We start from the raw sequence: 19,710 nt of genomic DNA, 5'->3' as shown, positions 1-19,710 counted from the left end.
AACAAAGGTTTATTGTACCACTTACGTAACGTGAGCTACTAGTCAGTATATTTAGCACATTTCGGTAAGGCACATTACTAAATAATACAGGTCATTTGCATAATGAAACAGGTCATAACCACATAAGTACTTTCGCAATTTCAATACCTAAACTGGCCTTTAAGAGAAAAAAAGAAGGTTCGGGAATGTTCAAACAGTATAGTAGTAGGCCACTAGGCGACACTATAGTCTCTTTAAAGGGAAGTCTCTGGCCCTACACAAAATCCGTAGAAGTCCACATATGGATTCGCACAGCGAAGCAACTGAAGGCAGGTATGCCTGCTCGCCGTCTGGTGGGGCTGATACGTCCGGCACACAATACACAGTTCTGACTGCTTTCCGGGGATCACTCCCCTTAACACAACTTGGCAAGGGGGAAGGGCGTATAACAACTGGGGTGCAGCGTAGTGGTACTGCTCCTTTGGGTCAGTGCGTCTCTTTGAGGCGGTGGCTTAGGTAGCAACTTAGGGGTCGCCCGGGTTGAGGTACAGTGTGGTTTTAGAGTGCAGTCGGGACTAAGGCTCCCCTATCTGTGGAAGTGCGTAGATAGTTAGCTGGGGTTAGAGTAGAGGGGGGAAGATGCCTCAGTTCCCCTACCAAGCGTCCCCTGGCGTAAGGAGTGTGTGGGGGGGATGTAGTGTGAGGAGTACCTGTCTCCAGCCTCTGCCTCCGTGGAGTTCAGTATGGCAATGGTGGGGGCTCCGGGCGGTTCTTCCTCCTGTCGGGGCCGCAGCTCTACTCGTGCGCTACACAGCGCGCACTCCCTCGTCTCTTCCCCGTTGTGACTCTCAGCTCCTTGGTGGCGGCCAGCGGCAGCTCATTCCCGGCGCCCAGCGGCAGCGCGTCTTCTCCGCCCGGCGGCCGGGCGTGACGTCACTCAGCGGCGCCCTCGCTTGTGCAGCGATTCCCCGGTGGCTGACAGTAGCGGTCCCGCTGGTCTCCGTCCGCGACTCTCTGCGCCCGGGGGGTCTGAAGCGCGCCCCGCTGCTCAGTTCGTCTCCTGTCTCGTCCCGGACCTCTCTTCTTGGCGCCAGTCCCGCCTACCTTCTCCCGCTCTGCGGGCCGCCAATCCCCGCATTCTCTTAGTTAGGAGGCACTGGGTCCTAGTGTCCTCCAGCTACCCCTCCGGCCAGATGCGGTTGCCTAGCAACCAGCCGACCAGACACATTAACCCCTGCAGTCCCTGGTGGGTTAAGGTATCCAGCAGTGGCTGGGGCAGATACTGGGCATCACACTCTCTCCCCCCAGGTCACTCACCGCTTGTGGCTTCGGCTCGCCTCTGATATGTGAGGGGAGGAGAGCGCAGCGCCTCTCCTTCCCCTCACTGCTCCAGGTCTCCGGCGGCTGTGTGGCGCCGGTTCGCTAGCCAATCAGAGCTCGCGGACCGGCAGCCAATCAGGAGCCGGTCCGCAAGCTCTGATTGGCTAACGCCGCCGGAGACCGGACACAGCAGCGCTGCTGGCAATGCTGCTAGTGCTGGCAGCGGCGGTGAGGGGAGGGAGAGACGCTGCGCTCTCCTCCCCTCACACTTCGGCATGACGGGGGCGAGTGGGACATGATGCCCTGGACGCCGGCGGCGCCCCCCTCTCCTGGGCCTGCCAAGGCGCCAGAGGCGTAACTAGGGTAGGGCGAGTGGGGCACGTGCCCTGGGTGCCTTGGCAGGCCCAGGAGAGGGGGGGCGACGCCGGCGGCCAGGGCATCATGCCCCACTCGCCCCCGTCACGCCGAAATGTGAGGGGAGGAGAGCGCAGCGTCTCTCCCATCCCTCACCGCCACTGCCAGCACTAGCAGCGCTGCCAGCAGCGCTGCTGTGTCCGGTCTCCGGCGGCGTTAGCCAATCAGAGCTTGCGGACCGACTCCTGATTGGCTGCCGGTCCGCAAGCTCTGATTGGCTAGCGAACCGGCGCCACACAGCCGCCAGAAACCTGGAGCAGTGAGGGGAAGGAGAGGCGCTGCACTGCGCTCTCCTCCCCTCAAATATCAGAGGCGAGCCGGAGCCACAAGCGGTGAGTGACCGGGGGGGAGGGAGCACAGTGGGGCATGTAACTGGCACAGTGGGGCATGTATCAGGCACAGTGGGGCATGTATCTGGCACAGTGGGGCATGTAACTGGCACAGCGGGGCATGTATCTGGCACAGTGGGGCATGTAACTGGCACAGTGGGGCATGTATCTGGCACAGTGGGGCATGTATCTGGCACAGTGGGGCATGTAACTGGCACAGTGGGGCATGTATCTGGCACAGTGGGGCATGTATCCGGCACAGTGGGGCATGTATCCGGCACAGTGGGGCTTTGTATCCGGCACTGTGGGGTAATGTAACTGGCACTGTGGGGCATGTATCTGGCTCTGTGGGGCATGTATCTGGCACTGTGGGGCAATGTAACTGGCACTGTGGGGCATGTATCCGGCATTGTATCTGGCACAGTGGGGCTTTGTATCCGGCACAGTGGGGCAATGTAACTGGCACAGTGGGGCAATGTAACTGGCACTGTGGTGCATGTATCTGGCACTGTGGGGCAATGTAACTAGCACTGTGGGGCATGTAACTGGCACTGTGGGGCATGTATCTGGCACTGTGGGGCATGTATCCGGCACTGTGGGGCAATGTAACTGGCACTGTGGGGCATGTAACTGGCACTGTGGGGCAATGTATCTGGCACTGTGGGGCATGTATCCGGCATTGTATCTGGCACAGTGGGGCTTTGTATCCGGCACAGTGGGGCAATGTAACTGGCACAGTGGGGCAATGTAACTGGCACTGTGGTGCATGTATCTGGCACTGTGGGGCAATGTAACTAGCACTGTGGGGCATGTAACTGGCACTGTGGGGCATGTATCTGGCACTGTGGGGCATGTATCCGGCACTGTGGGGCAATGTAACTGGCACTGTGGGGCATGTAACTGGCACTGTGGGGCAATGTATCTGGCACAGTGGGGCATGTAACTGGCACAGTGGGGCATGTATCTGGCACAGTGGGGCATGTATCCGGCACAGTGGGGCTTTGTATCCGGCACTGTGGAGCTTTGTATCCGGCACTGTGGGGCAATGTAACTGGCACTGTGGGGCATGTATCTGGCTCTGTGGGGCATGCATCTGTCACGGCACTGTGGGGCAATGTAACTGGCACTGTGGGGCATGTATCCGGCATTGTATCTGGCACAGTGGGGCTTTGTATCCGGCACAGTGGGGCAATGTAACTGGCACAGTGGGGCAATGTAACTGGCACTGTGGTGCATGTATCTGGCACTGTGGGGCAATGTAACTAGCACTGTGGGGCATGTAACTGGCACTGTGGGGCATGTATCTGGCACTGTGGGGCATGTAACTGGCACTGTGGGGCAATGTATCTGGCACAGTGGGGCATGTAACTGGCACAGTGGGGCATGTATCTGGCACAGTGGGGCATGTATCCGGCACTGTGGGGCATTGTATCTGGCAAAGTGGGGCTTTGTATCCGGCACAGTGGGGCAATGTAACTGGCACAGTGGGGCAATGTAACTGGCACTGTGGCGCATGTATCTGGCACTGTGGGGCAATGTAACTAGCACTGTGGGGCATGTAACTGGCACTGTGGGGCATGTATCTGGCACTGTGGGGCATGTATCTGGCACTGTGGGGCAATGTAACTGGCACTGTGGGGCATGTAACTGGCACTGTGGGGCATGTATCCGGCACTGTGGGGCATGTATCCGGCACTGTGGGGCAATGTAACTGGCACTGTGGGGCATGTAACTGGCACTGTGGGGCAATGTATCTGGCACTGTGGGGCAATGTATCTGGCACTGTGGGGCAATGTAACTAGCACTGTGGGGCATGTAACTGGCACTGTGGGGCATGTATCTGGCACTGTGGGGCATGTATCTGGCACTGTGGGGCAATGTAACTGGCACTGTGGGGCATGTAACTGGCACTGTGGGGCATGTATCCGGCACTGTGGGGCATGTATCCGGCACTGTGGGGCAATGTAACTGGCACTGTGGGGCATGTAACTGGCACTGTGGGGCAATGTATCTGGCACTGTGGGGCAATGTATCTGGCACTGTGGGGCAATGTAACTGGCACAGTGGGGCATGTATCTGGCTCTGTGGGGCATTGTATCTGGCTCTGTGGGGCAATGTAACTGGCACTGTGGGGCATGTATCTGGCACTGTGGGGCAATGTAACTGGCACTGTGGGGCATGTATCCGGCACTGTGGGGCATGTATCCGGCACTGTGGGGCAATGTAACTGGCACTGTGGGGCATGTAACTGGCAATGTGGGTCAATGTATCTGGCACTGTGGGGCAATGTATCTGGCACTGTGGGGCAATGTTACTGGCACTGTGGGGCATGTATCTGGCTCTGTGGGGCATTGTATCTGGCTCTGTGGGGCAATGTAACTGGCACTGTGGGGCATGTATCTGGCACTGTGGGGCAATGTAACTGGCACTGTGGGGCAATGTAACTGGCACTGTGGGGCATATAACTGGCACTGTGGGGCATGTATCCGGCACTGTGGGGCATGTATCCGGCACTGTGGGGCAATGTAACTGGCACTGTGGGGCAATGTAACTGGCTCTGTGGGGCAATGTAACTGGCACTGTGGGGCATGTATCCGGCACTGTGGGGCATTGTATTTGGCACTGTGGGGCAATGTAACTGGCACTGTGGGCCATTTTCAGTGGCCACACCCCTTCTGGTGCATGGCCACGCCCATTTTTTCACCGCACATGCTTCTTTTGGTGGTTGTTTTTTTTTGGGGGGGCGCCATTTTCCATCTTGCCCTGGGCTCCGAAAACCTTAGTTACGCCTCTGCAAGGTGCTCAGGGCACGTGCCCCACTCGCCCTACCCTAGTTACGCCTCTGTTGGCAACGTTACTAGTTCTTTAGGCCGAACACCTCTCACAGTTTGTTGGCCAAGCACCTGTTGTGGTTACAATAGACCATGGGTCTTCAACCTGCGGCCCTCCAGCTGCTGTGGAGCTACACGTCCCAGCATGCCCTGCCTCAGTTTTAGCATGCCTTAATAGCAAAACTGGCAGGGCATGCTGGGATGTGTAGTTCCACAGCAGCGGGAAGGCCGCAGGTTGAAGACCATGGCAATAGACTGTCATTGTATAACTCAGCACTAACCATCTATGTGTGACACAGTGTTGCGTGGCTTTTATGTAAGAACACACGTTCTGTACCTTATATTGATTTCCACCAATAATGATTATTACCTGTCCTTAATCTTTTGTTATACATCCATGTAGGAATTTGTATATTATTTATTAGGCCGGTGGGACTGCCGGATTATATGCATAGAGAATCTCTCTATTACTAAAGTAAAGTTCCATATCTTTATTTGTATTTTTCTGTCAGTTCCCGTGGGATCGCGTTCTTCTAAGGTTTATATAATATATGTTTTATTACACGGGTGTCCATTTTTTGATTTTTAATGTTAAACTAAAATAAGTATTTTTTTATAATAATAATAAAGGTCAGAGCGACCCTCAGTAACCTGAGAATACTTATTTCTCCTACTCCTGTTTTCCCAGTTATATAACTAAAAGTCCATCAGATCAGCCTCAACTGTACATGACAGGAGGGTTCCAGAGAATGTCAGCAGGCCCATTGTGATGTCATCGGCCCATGCCCTGTGGCTATATAATCTCTCATCCAGGCAGTTTACTGCCATTCCATCTTGGAAGCTTCAGCAGAACATCTCGAGGTAAGTAGCCGGCTTTGATTTCACTTTTGTAGTTGCATTTATACGATTATTATTTTAATGACCGCCACTGTTCATTATGACAAGGATTTTATATTTAGTTTTAGTCCTAGTCACTTTTTTTGCTTTGTTTAGTGACGATTTAGTCAGCGGATCTCCGTTTTCATTTTAGTCTCATTTAAGTATTGAAATATAACTGTAGTCGAGGATTATTGTTAGTCAGAATGCTCATCTATATAATGAACACCGGTGACGGCGGGTACAGTTATTATACTGTGTTATACAATGGGAACGGCTTCTTATTGATTATTATTGCAACCCAATTTGGAGTTCATTAGATCCACATTCTTCAATATAGTCTCCGGCTATTATCTCTGTCATGTCCAGGAGTTCCCTTTTAAACCTTTTCACATAAATTCAATGTTATTTCTGTATTTATTACCATCTGTTGATTATTATATGTACTCATTTTTTACGTTCCGTTTCGCTGAGTTTACATTGTTGGAACAACTGTTTTATGTATAACCTGTATTGTGTGTTATCAGACAATAGGTGGGATGTAGTATAATCCGAGTTTGGCGGAGGTGCATAATGCTGGTCGGACATTTTTTTAAAGCGGCAGCCATGTACAAGTCTTGATCTTGACTTGCAAATGATTGCCGCTTAAAAAAAGGTCAGAGTTCGGCCGGCATCCCGCACCTCCGGAAAACTAGGACAGTATTACATCCCGCCTTATATTTCTATAGACAAAGTAAATGAGAGTTTTTCTTTGATTCTTTTTATTTCTCTATGCACCACCTTATGTTATTTTTCTGATTCTTTTCAGTTACCAATTTGCATACAATTTCTTACTCAATGGCACCCCGCACACCAAAGAAGCCCGCAGGCCGCAAGCAGAGAAGAAGATCCACCATGCGCCGCAGACCAAAATGCCAGGCTGCCGTGGCGGAGGAAACCCTGGTGGAGTACCTGAGGCGGGCATATAAGATGCTGCCCGCATACCAGACCCAACAAAAACAGTAGCCTGTAGTCTGTGAGGCCTCAGGGGCTAGCCCAGCTGGTGGCCCACTAATACCTGGCCACCATGGAGGCCTTGTGGTGGTACATTAGATAGGCTTAGAGTAGTCAGAGGAAAAAAAAGTAACATCAAAAAAAATAATTAACATTCAAAAAAAAAAAAAGACAACTCTGCTAAAAAACAAAACAAAAAAAACTGTTAGTGGTAATTGTAGTTTGAAGCTTTTTTTTTTTCATTAATGTTTTCTTGAAAAGGAAAATGGAATCTCATGTTAATGCTGTGATACATTGCTATCTATCCAATATATTCCAGTAGATAGCAATGTTTCTCAGCATTAATATGGAATCCCATATTAATGCTGTGAAATGTTGCTATCTACTGGAATATATTGGATAGATAGCAATGTATCACAGCATTAATATGTTATTCCATTTTTCTTTTCATGAAAACATTAATGGGGGTTTTTTATGTTAAAACCAGTTATTGCGTTTCCCAACAACTGGTTTAATCATAAATAATCCCACCCTTCCATCTTACCACCTCAGTCTGAGTCACCTGGCAAAGAAAAAAAGAGATCCAGGAGCTGAGACACCAGCGCTTACCACCTCAGTCTGAGTCACCTGGCAAAGAAAAAAAGAGATCCAGGAGCTGAGACACCAGCGCTTACCACCTCAGTCTGAGTCACCTGGCAAAGAAAAAAGAGATCCAGGAGCTGAGACACCAGCGCTTACCACCTCAGTCTGAGTCACCTGGCAAAGAAAAAAAGAGATCCAGGAGCTGAGACACCAGCGCTTACCACCTCAGTCTGAGTCACCTGGCAAAGAAAAAAAGAGATCCAGGAGCTGAGACACCAGCGCTTACCACCTCAGTCTGAGTCACCTGGCAAAGAAAAAAAGAGATCCAGGAGCTGAGACACCAGCGCTTACCACCTCAGTCTGAGTCACCTGGCAAAGAAAAAAAGAGATCCAGGAGCTGAGACACCAGCGCTTACCACCTCAGTCTGAGTCACCTGGCAAAGAAAAAAGAGATCCAGGAGCTGAGACACCAGCGCTTACCACCTCAGTCTGAGTCACCTGGCAAAAAAAAGAGATCCAGGAGCTGAGACACCAGCGCTTACCACCTCAGTCTGAGTCACCTGGCAAAGAAAAAAGAGATCCAGGAGCTGAGACACCAGCGCTTACCACCTCAGTCTGAGTCACCTGGCAAAAAAAAGAGATCCAGGAGCTGAGACACCAGCGCTTACCACCTCAGTCTGAGTCACCTGGCAAAGAAAAAAAGAGATCCAGGAGCTGAGACACCAGCGCTTACCACCTCAGTCTGAGTCACCTGGCAAAGAAAAAAAGAGATCCAGGAGCTGAGACACCAGCGCTTACAACCTCAGTCTGAGTCACCTGGCAAAGAAAAAAAGAGATCCAGGAGCTGAGACACCAGCGCTTACCACCTCAGTCTGAGTCACCTGGCAAAGAAAAAAGAGATCCAGGAGCTGAGACACCAGCGCTTACCACCTCAGTCTGAGTCACCTGGCAAAAAAAAGAGATCCAGGAGCTGAGACACCAGCGCTTACCACCTCAGTCTGAGTCACCTGGCAAAGAAAAAAAGAGATCCAGGAGCTGAGACACCAGCGCTTACCACCTCAGTCTGAGTCACCTGGCAAAGAAAAAAAGAGATCCAGGAGCTGAGACACCAGCGCTTACCACCTCAGTCTGAGTCACCTGGCAAAGAAAAAAAGAGATCCAGGAGCTGAGACTCCAGCGCTTACCACCTCAGTCTGAGTCACCTGGCAAAGAAAAAAAAATCCAGGAGCTGAGACACCAGCGCTTACCACCTCAGTCTGAGTCACCTGGCAAAGAAAAAAGAGTTCCAGGAGCTGAGACACCAGCGCTTACCACCTCAGTCTGAGTCACCTGGCAAAGAAATAGAACATACTGTAAAGAGCCAGGAGCTGAAATACTACATCCCACCATGCAACTGAATGACTACTCCGTTGGTGTCACCTGGAAAATAATCGAAATAAAAAACAAATAAACAAAAAAAAAAGTTTTGTCCTTTATTGATAGCAAATGGTCAGGGTATTGGAAAAACATAAGTTGTGAATACATGGGCCCTCTTTATTTACCAGTACTTAGTGCTACGGTCATCACGGTCTTTCTAATGGTTTAGGCCTGCCAGTTAGTATATATTAAACTCCCAAATGGTAATTTTACAATATAAGTTGTTAAATTATGGTGATTTAATATTGGGGTACAAGGAAGAGATAGCATGTACTACTAATCTCTGGACAGGGAGTTAATAGGAAATACAAATTCCTATTTCATGAATATAATATAGTTGGTATAAAATATGTTCATCCAAGAGACTACAGAGGGTGTAACGCTAAGAGGGGGTAAACTGAGAAATCCGGTCTATCCGTAGATTTATACTAATGTCTATCAAATAATTAATATGCTGTGGATACGGTGGATAATAGTAATAAACATACCTTAACATACAGTAAAAGTACCACCAACAATAAAATCAGGATTAGAAAGGAAGGGAGATTTGAAACCAAATATAAGGAATTGAAGGCGCAGGGTGATGGAGGAGATGGGGCCTGCGTGTGAGGGAAGGAGCAGGGTGATGGAGGAGAGGATTGAGCCTGTGTGTGAGGGAAGGAGCAGGGTGATGGAGGAGAGGATGGGGCCTGCGTGTGAGGGAAGTAGCAGGGTGATGGAGGAGAAGATGGGGCCTGCATGTGAGGGAAGGAGCAGGCTGGTGGAGGAGAGGATGGAGCCTGCATGTGAGGAAAGGAGCAGGGTGATGGAGGAGAGGATGGGACCTGTGTGTGAGGGAAGGAGCAGGGTGATGGAGGAGAGTATGGGTCCTGTGTGTGAGGGAAGGAGCAGGGTGATGGAGGAGAGGATGGAGCCTGCATGTGAGGGAAGGAGCAGAGAGAAGGAGCAGGGTGATGGAGGAGAGGATTGAGCCTGTGTGTGAGGGAAGGAGCAGGGTGATGGATGAGAGGATGGATGGGGCCTGTGTGTGAGGGAAGGAGTAGGGTGATGGAGGAGAGGATTGAGCCTGTGTTTGAGGGAAGGAGCAGGGTGATGGAGGAGAGGATGGATTGGGCCTGTGTGTGAGGGAAGGAGCAGGGTGATGGAGGAGAGTATGGGTCCTGTGTGTGAGGGAAGGAGCAGGGTGATGGAGGAGCGGATGGAGCCTGCGTGTGAGGGAAGGAGCAGGGTGGTGGAGGAGAGGATGGAGCCTGCATGTGAGGAAAGGAGCAGGGTGATGGAGGAGAGGATGGGACCTGTGTGTGAGGGAAGGAGCAGGGTGATGGAGGAGAGTATGGGTCCTGTGTGTGAGGGAAGGAGCAGGGTGATGGAGGAGAGGATGGAGCCTGCGTGTGAGGGAAGGAGCAGCGTGGTGGAGGAGAGGATGGGGCCGGCGTGTGAGGAAAGGAGCAGGGTGATGGAGGAGAGGATGGGGCCTGTGTGTGAGGGAAGGAGCAGGGTGATGGAGGAGAGGATGGGGCCTGCGTGTGAGGGAAGTAGCAGGGTGATGGAGGAGAGGATGGGGCCTGCATGTGAGGGAAGGAGCAGGGTGGTGGAGGAGAGGATGGAGCCTGCATGTGAGGAAAGGAGCAGGGTGATGGAGGAGAGGATGGGACCTGTGTGTGAGGGAAGGAGCAGGGTGATGGAGGAGAGTATGGGTCCTGTGTGTGAGGGAAGGAGCAGGGTGATGGAGGAGAGGATGGAGCCTGCGTGTGAGGGAAGGAGCAGCGTGGTGGAGGAGAGGATGGGGCTGGCGTGTGAGGAAAGGAGCAGGGTGATGGAGGAGAGGATGGGGCCTGCGTGTGAGGGAATGAGCAGGGTGATGGAGGAGAGGATGGAGCCTGTGTGTGAGGGAAGGAGCAGGGTGTTGAAGGAGAGGATGGGGCCTGCATGTGAGGGAAGGAGCTGGGTGATGGAGGAGCGGATCGAGCCTGCGTGTGAGGGAAGGAGCAGGGTGATGGAGAAGATGGGGCCTGCGTGTGAGGGAAGGAGCAGGGTGATGGAGGAGAGGATGGGGCCTGTGTGTGAGGGAAGGAGCAGGGTGATGTGGAGAGGATGGGGTCTGCGTGTGAGGGAAGGAGCAGGGTGATGGAGGAGAGGATGGAGCTTGCGTGTGAGGGAAAGAGCAGGGTGATGGCGGAGAGGATGGGACCTGCGTGTGAGGAAAGGAGCAGGGTGATGGAGGAGATGATAGGGCCTGTGTGTGATGGAAGGAGCAAGGTGATGGAGGAGAGGATGGGGCCTGCGTGTGAGGGAAGTAGAAGGGTGATGGAGGAGAGGATGGGGCCTGCGTGCGATGGAGGAGAGGATGGAGCCTGCATGTGAGGGAAGGAGCAGGGTGATGGAGGAGAGGATGGGGCCTGTGTGTGATGGAAGGAGCAGGGTGATGGAGGAGAGGATGGGGCCTGTGTGTGAGGGAAGGAGCAGGGTGCCAGAGGAGAGGATGGAGCCTCCGTGTGAGGGAAGGAGAAGATAGGGCCTGTGTGTGAGGGAAAGAGCAGGGTGATGGAGGAGAGGATGGGGCCTGCGTGTGAGGGAAGGAGCAGGGTGATGGAGGAGAGGATGGGGCCTGTGTGTGAGGGAAGGAGCAGGGTGATGGAGGAGAGGATGGGGCCTGTGTGTGAGGGAAGGAGCAGGGTGATGGAGGAGAGGGTGGGGCCTGAGTGTGAGGGAAGGAGCAGGGTGATGGAGGAGAGGATGGAGCCTCCGTGTGAGGGAAGGAGCAGGGTGATGGAGGAGAGGGTAGAGCCTGTGTGTGAGGGAAAGAGCAGGTTGATGGAGGAGAGGATGGTGCCTGCGTGTGAAGTAAGGTGCTGGGTGATGGAGGAGAGGATGGGGCCTGCATGTGAGGGAAGGATCAGGGTGATGGAGTTGAGGATGGGGCCTGCGTGTGAGGGAAGGAGCTGGGTATTGGAGGGGAGGATGGGGCTTGTGTGTGAGGAGCAGGGTGATGGAGGAAAGGATGTTGCCTGTGTGTGAGGGAAGGAGCTGGATATTGGAGGGGAGGATGGGGCCTGTGTGTGAGGAGCAGGGTGATGGAGGAGAGGATGGGGCCTGTGTGTGAGGGAAGGAGCAGGGTGATGGAGGAGAGGATGGAGCCTGCGTGTCAGAAAAGGAGCTGGGTGATGGAGGAGAGGATGGAGCCTGCGTGTGAGGGAAGGAGCAGGGTGATGGAGGAGAGGATGGGGCCTGCGTGTGAGGGAAGGAGCAGGGTGATGGAGGAGAGGATGGGGCCTGCATGTGATGGAAGGAGCAGGGTGATGGAAGAGAGGATAGGGCCTGCATGTGAGGGAAGGAGTAGGATGATGGAGTAGAGGATGGGGCCTGCATGTGAGGGAAGGAGCAGAGTGACGGAGGAGAGGATGGAGCCTGCGTGTCAGAAAAGGAGCTCGGTGATGGAGGAGAGGATGGAGCCTGCGTGTGAGGGAAGGAGCTGGGTGATGGTGGAGAGGATGGAGCCTGCGTGTGAGGGAAGGAGCAGGGTGATGGAGGAGAGTATGGGGCCTGTGTTTGAGGGAAGAAGCTGGGTGCTGGAAGAGAGGATGGGGCCTGCATGTGAGGGAAGGAGCAGGGTGATGGAGGAGAGGATGGGGCCTGTGTGTGAGGGAAGGAGCAGGGTGATGGAGGAGAGGATGGGGCCTGCGTCTGAGTGAAGGACCTGGGTGATTGTGGAGAGCATGGAGCCTGCGTGTGAGGGAAGGAGCAGGGTGATGGAGGAGAGGATGGAGCCTGCGTGTGAGGGTAGGAGCTGGGTGATGGAGGAGAGGATGAAGCCTGCATGTGATGGAAGGAGCAGGGTGATGGAGGAGAGGATGGAGCCTGCGTGTGAAGGAAGGCGCTGGGTGATGGTGGAGAGGATGGAGCCTGCGTGTGAGGGAAGGAGCAGGGTGATGGAGGAGTGGATGGGGCCTGCATGTGAGGGAAGAAGCTGGGTGCTGGAAGAGAGGATGGGGCCTGCATGTGAGAGAAGGAGCAGGGTGATGGAGGAGAGTTTGGGGCCTGTGTGTGAGGGAAGGAGCAGGGTGCTGGAAAAGAGGATGGAGCCGGAGTGTGAGGAAAGAAGCAGGTGATGGAGGAGAGGATAGGCCCTGTGTGTGAGGGAAGGAGCAGGGTGCTGGAAGAGAGGATGGAGCCTGCGTGTGAGGTAAGGAGCTGGGTGATTGTGGAGAGGATGGAGCCTGCGTGTGAGGGAAGGCGCTGGGTGATGGTGGAGAGGATGGAGCCTGCGTGTGAAGGAAGGAGCAGGGTGATGGAGGAGAGGATGGGGCCTGCGTGTGAGGGTAGAAGCTGGGTGCTGGAAGAGAGGATGGGGCCTGCATGTGAGGGAAGGAGCAGGGTGATGGAGGAGAGGATGGGGCCTGTGTGTGAGGGAAGGAGCTGGGTGATGGAGGAGAGGATGGAGTCTGCGTGTGAGGGAAGGAGCTGGGTGCTGGAGGAGATGATGTTGCTGGAGTGTGAGGAAAGAAGCTGGGTGATGGAGGAGAGGATGGAGCCTGCATGTGAGGGAAGGAACAGGGTGATGGAGGAGAGGATAGGGCCGGAGTGTGAGGAAAGAAGCAGGTGATGGAGGAGAGGATGGGGCCTGTGTGTGAGGGAAGGAGCTGGGTGCTGGAGGAGATGATGGTGCTGGAGTGCGGGGGAAGAAGCAGGGTGATGGAGGAGAGGATGGGGCCTGCATGTGAGGAAAGAAGCAGGTGATGGAGGAGAGGATGGGGCCTGTGTGTGAGGGAAGGAGCAGGGTGCTGGAAGAGAGGATGGAGCCTGCGTGTGAGGTAAGGAGCTGGGTGATTGTGGAGAGGATGGAGCCTGTGTGTGAGGGTAGGAGCAGGGTGATGGAGGAGAGGATAGGGCCGGAGTGTGAGGAAAGAAGCAGGATGCTGGAGGAGATGATGTTGCTGGAGTGTGAGGAAAGAAGCTGGGTGCTGAAGGAGAGGATAGGGCCGGAGTGTGAGGAAAGAAGCAGGTGATGGAGGAGAAGATGGGAACGGAGTGTGGGGGGCATCCTGACATTCAGGAGACTGATGCTGGAACCCCGACAGACGGTGAAAGGAAATGCTGCCAGTCACAATCCCAACGAATGCCGGTTGTTCCTACTCGGTTGGTGGGTCCACACCACCAACTGAGTGGGAATATAATCCTTTTGCAAGTGGCCTGAAGCGTGGCAAGCGCAGCGAGCCCATGAGGGGACTCGCTGCCGGGATTCCAACAGACAGGATGCCGCTGTCGGTATAGTGACAGCCTTCTTATGGTATGATTGCAATCACCTGAGTTGATAAATAGCGGACCTTCTCACAGTCCAAATATGTCTTGGTAAAGGTCACTTAGACCAAAACGCGTGGACTATTGGACTGCAAGTAGCTTACTTTTTCAACCATCTTTTCTTGTTCTACCTATTTTTTTATCTTCTTTTGGGTATATGTTTTAATATTTTCTCTTACGTCCTAGAGGATGCTGGGGTCCATTTAGTACCATGGGGTATAGACGGGTCCTTTGGGAGCCATGGGCACTTTAAGAGTTTAATAGTGTGGGCTGGCTCCCTTCCTACCAGACTCCGTTTAGAAAATGTGCCCGGAGGAGCCGGTCACAGCTAGGGGAGCTCCTAGAAGTTTTTCTAGTTTTATTGTTTTCTAAGAGTTGTTAAGTACAGGAAGGCTGCTGGCAACAGCCTTCCTGCTTCGTGGTACTTAAGGGGTGAGTAGGAACCAACTCTCGAAGTTAATGGTTCTCTATCTCCGCTGACAGGACACTGAGCTGCTGAGGGTGCTGATCGCAAGCCCATGAGGCGACCACTCACTCCCGCAGCACGGCCGCCACCCCCTAACAGAGCCAGAAGAAAGAAGAGTGGTGAGTTAAGCGCCGGCGGCCCGGTTAGCAGGTCACCGGCAGGAATGCCGGCACAAGGGTGGGAGCGCAGCTCTGACAGGCTGCGCTCCATGAAGGCTCAGCAACATTGTTATATAGACGCGGCTGAGGGCGTCCTGGGCCAGCGCAATCACCCTACACTGGCAAAACAGCTAACAGGGGCTAATCCCACTGTTAGCACTAAACACCACAGGCCAGTATAATCTTCTTATGTGCGGGAAGCCACGCACCATTGCAGGGTGGCGGGGCTTCTCCTCAGAGCAGATCCAGCACTCACCAGCGCTATTTTCTCGCTGCAGAACGCTGAAGCACGTTGACGGGGAGCGCTGACCCTCCACCTGACTCCAGTTACTGCAGTACCAGGGTGTTATAGACAGGGGGGGAGTGTGTAATTAGTACTATTCAGCCTATTAAGGTTGAATAGTCAGCGCCGGGCTTTTATCATAATAACTGCTCCAGGGGCGCTGTGTGGCTGGCTCCTTATACACTGTTGCTCTCTGAAGGTACTCTGGGGGAAACTGTGTCTGACATTTTCCTGTATGTGTATGTGAGTGTTTACCATGTCTAAGGACTCTGTATCCTGTGCTGCAGAGTGTGTATCTTCTCCTGAAGAGTCTATTCCATGTACTCAGGACTGCAATGTGCTTTCCCAACCTGCCGAATCCGAACCCCCATGGGTGGATTCTTTAAGGGGAATGATATCACAGATTTCATCAAGGATGTCACATAATGAGAAAGAGACGCAGTTTTTGAGAAAGTCTGTAGAGGGTTTGCAGCAATCAGCTCATACTCCCTCAAATACCCCACCTACATTCCCTAAAAATCGTACACTTGCCCAAATAATGCAAGTTGACACGGATACCGACTCTGATACAGGGAGGGCCGGATTAACAATGGGGCTGATGGAGCTGCAGCTCCAGGCCCACACTACAAACAGGCCCACAGCATCCACATTGCTATATGCTGCTGTAGATAGGAAAAACATTTTTTCCTTCTACTGCAGCATTTCTAGGCCCCCGGCCGCCGCCGCATAGAGGAGTTTCTAATGCCGCTTGGCAGCACTGCGTAGATGATTTCTGTAATAGCGGCACAGTGGAAGGCTTTCCTAGCCCTCCCTGCGCCGCATTTCCATGGTGACCCAGAGCCTCCTACACAGCGCAGACGTCACGGCGTGTGACGTCACAAAGGTGCCACCCGGCCGCCGCTGGCCTTCACCCAGGTCCCAGAGAGACTCACAGAGCTCCAGCTCACCACACGGAAAGCACTGAAGCTCCTTGAAGGCGGCCCGGCGGCTTGTCTGACTATCCTCTGTGAGGTGAGGACGGTGTCAGACATTTCAGGGCTGCCTGGCCGCTGCTCTAGGATTAGCAGCTATTCAATATAAATCTAATAATTATAATTATAAAAATATGTTGAATTATATGTAAATATGTATATATATACAGTACATATATGTATATGTACAGTATGTACAGTGTGTATATATAAATAGTATGTACAGTGTATATATATATATATCTTTATATAAATATGTATATATCATAAAGTCTATATATGTATAGTATAAATATGATATATATGATTATATATATATATATATATATATATATATATATATAGAAACAATTTCTGGCAGCACTCCCACAACTTGATCAAAGTCCGGTGCCCTCCTGGACCCGTGCAGCGACGGGACAAACATACAAACCGGTAGGCGACACTCCGGTCACAATGAAGTACAACCGCAGGTTAGCAAAGACAACGTTTCGAAGTTTATTACTTCGTCCTTCGTTACTCCGATTTGTATATATATATATATATATATATATATATATATATATAATACATATACATATATATATATATGTATATATATATGGTACTAGGAAAGAAGAACAAGCGCCTTATGGTGCAGTAATTTTGTTAATAGTGTATTTACAAACACAAATAATGGAGAGATCCGTACCAGATAGCAACTTGTGTCAATGCCTATCAATTCCTTATCCAGTGGCTGTTCTCCACCACCACACAGAGCTGCTGAAGGCTGCAGGACACAATTCGTGCTGAGGGCTTGGAGCTGCTACAACTTCCTGTCAGCCATCAGTGCAGAATGCCAGGAAGGAACAGCAGCTGCAGCCAATGGAGATGCTGCAGGACAGTGATTGTCCACCCAACGTTTCGAACTTTATTAATTCGTCCTACGTTACTCCGATTTGTATATATATATATATATATATATATATGTATATACACACACACATATTTATTAATTAGCCGGTGTGGTCCGGCTCTCCCGGTATTATGCACTGGGTGCCCGCACAAATAAGTAAATAGATGAAATAAATGTGGTGCAGCACTCCTGATCTCCTGATGTGTAAAGCATTGAGTCTTGCAGCCTGACGCTATGCTGCTGTAAGCCTCAGTGCTTTATACATCAGGAGATCAGGAGTGCTGCACCACATTTATGTTGTGTGTGTATATATTTAAAAAAGTGTCATTCAACTTTTTTTTAGACCCCTCTTTGTTACGGTTTTATTTGATTTGATCCCCTTTTTTTACATATACAGTAGCCCGCGGTCTCTTTTTGTGCTAAATAAATGAATGTTTTTTATATATATATATATATATATATATATATATATATATTGATAAAGTCAAATATTTACCTTTGAACATAAGCTATGTATTAACAACGTGAAGCCGTTATGGCCGCTAAACCACGTGCACGTGCTACGCACTTTGTACGCTATTTGCGTACAAAGACTTCGCACGTGGTACGCACGTAACGTACACACGCTGTGCTGGGTGTACGGAATACACACACAACGGGCGCACACACAGTTGATAACCTTTAAACCTTTTAAATGAACGCAGTAAGGGTATGCTTATACTGTAAACCTTGGCAATGTAAAACCACAATGATGTAATGCTTAAACCTTTAACGAAGTGAATATGGTATGAGCGGTTAATACGCTAAGAGAGAGACCCTATATAATAACTGGTGAAACACACAAGACCTGGTAAGGTTCCAACACCTTCTTAGAAGATTCTTTAGTATATATATATATAAAAGGGGAAAACAATTACAGCTTATACACTACAAACCTAACATCAATATCTAAACAGAATAACAAGAAATAAGATATAAACATTAGCAATGCGATCGCAAATACAAGCACACAGAGAGAGAATGAATGGCATACACAAAGGGAATAAATGGCTACAGTGAACTTACACACATGGGAATGATTCGCAAGCGCTTCTGGAACCAGCCTCCAGCCTTCAGTGTGAAAACCTTGCAGAGAGTGAGTGACTGCCCCAGCAATGGTGGTCCTTATATTTACAGCATACATTCACAATACAATGGTCCGTACAGTCTCATTGTTCATTGGACACAGGAATGTGTCTCCACATTATAGTAAAGGTCATAGGTGGGTTTAAACAGGTGGGCTGTGTCCTTCTCCAACTGCCCAGGTGGGAGGTATCCTCTGGATTTCCCCCACATGTGTAATAAACTGCAAATACATTTAATGTTCCAAACATACTTTTGTGCATAACTATACGCAGCAGCGAACAATCTCTAACCAACACTGAAATGTTACTATTAAAATACTCTACAGCTGGATACTAAACACCACCTTTCTACCTTTGTCTGACCCTTCATATCATGCAAAGAGGAATCCCCATGTCCACAAACCATTTAAACTAAGCATTTTTACTGACATTGTTAAGGGAAATATTATCTACAAAACACACTATATAGGTTAAATATGATATAAACGAGTCGCCCGCTACAAGCTCACAAACCCTACCGTAAATGCGCATAACACGCGCGTGATCGCCAGAGCGATCTTACGCAATTTGCGGATATGCACACGCACCGCAGACTGGGTGCACGTGCAGCGGGCATGTGCATGGGGTTAGTACAAGGCATGTGAATCAAGATATTTTTTGACTTTGACAGTCCACCCTTTGGCAGTCAACAATAACTGCCACTATCTAAATAATCAAACAAAAAAATATATGTTATCATGAAATACCTCATTATGATTGGGAGTAGGGAGGAGAGGAGGAGGTGGGAAATGTATGACCTAGTGAGATAGTAATAGCATGTGTGTATGAAATCCATGTCTGAGGGGTCATGTATCATTGTGCCGTACGTGTTCTAAATCAAGCTTCGAGGTATTGCGAAGTATACATTGAATCCTTCTTATCCCGTATTAAGGGTCTGTGGATGGGCTGTCAAACTCTACCGAGCTCTTTTCGGCTTTTGGTTACAACAAATGGGGTGCACATTAGTTGATGATACATGAAAGGGGAAAATATGTGAGTGCTAATATATGTGCCTATATTACCTGTCGACTATGTGTGTCACTACCTGAAGATAGTAGAGATGAAGATAAGAAACATGCGTTATAAATGCATTCATACAATTATGTATGTGGTCGCCGATTGGAGTCTTGTTGATGTCTTGTCTGATTGTCGTATCTTTACTTTAGCTTTGCAGTAATTGGCAAGCAAAGCTTCTTCAAGTGTCCATAAAAAGAATTACAGTCTCTAAAAGCTCATTAGGTGTCTGTGACACAGTTCATCGGTGGTCTGTATAAAAGGTCATCGAATTCTTCTTCCAGGTGGATTTCTTGGTACCTCTGAGAAAATCAAAGGAGAAACGGGTGAAAGAAACGGACCGTGGAATCACATTTTATCACAACATTGTCTCGATTGACGGCTCATAAATTAAGCTAGTTGTTGTTACAATGCCCTCACTCCTCAGACTCATCACCTTCGTACTACGCTTGCAATTCATTAAAATCCGAACACATCTGAATACCAGACCAATCAGTATGATAACTCCCAGGATACACAAGAGGAATTTTCCTACATCCATGATAACGCCTTGAGCCCATTCTCCTAAACCTGAAAACCAATTTCGTGGGTTCAACCATGACACCCAGTCAGTCAATTCATTACCCACAGCAGCGAGTGTAAGATTGTGCCTCCTTCGAAACTCCCACTTTAATTGCAATATATCGTCCATCTTTTGATCTATGACCTCTGTTGGGTCCTCAGTG

This window comes from Pseudophryne corroboree, chromosome 5 (genome assembly GCF_028390025.1).
Source record: "Pseudophryne corroboree isolate aPseCor3 chromosome 5, aPseCor3.hap2, whole genome shotgun sequence".
Lineage (NCBI taxonomy): Eukaryota > Metazoa > Chordata > Amphibia > Anura > Myobatrachidae > Pseudophryne > Pseudophryne corroboree.
The sequence above is the reverse complement of the archived record's forward strand: the minus strand, read 5'-3'. Positions refer to the sequence as shown.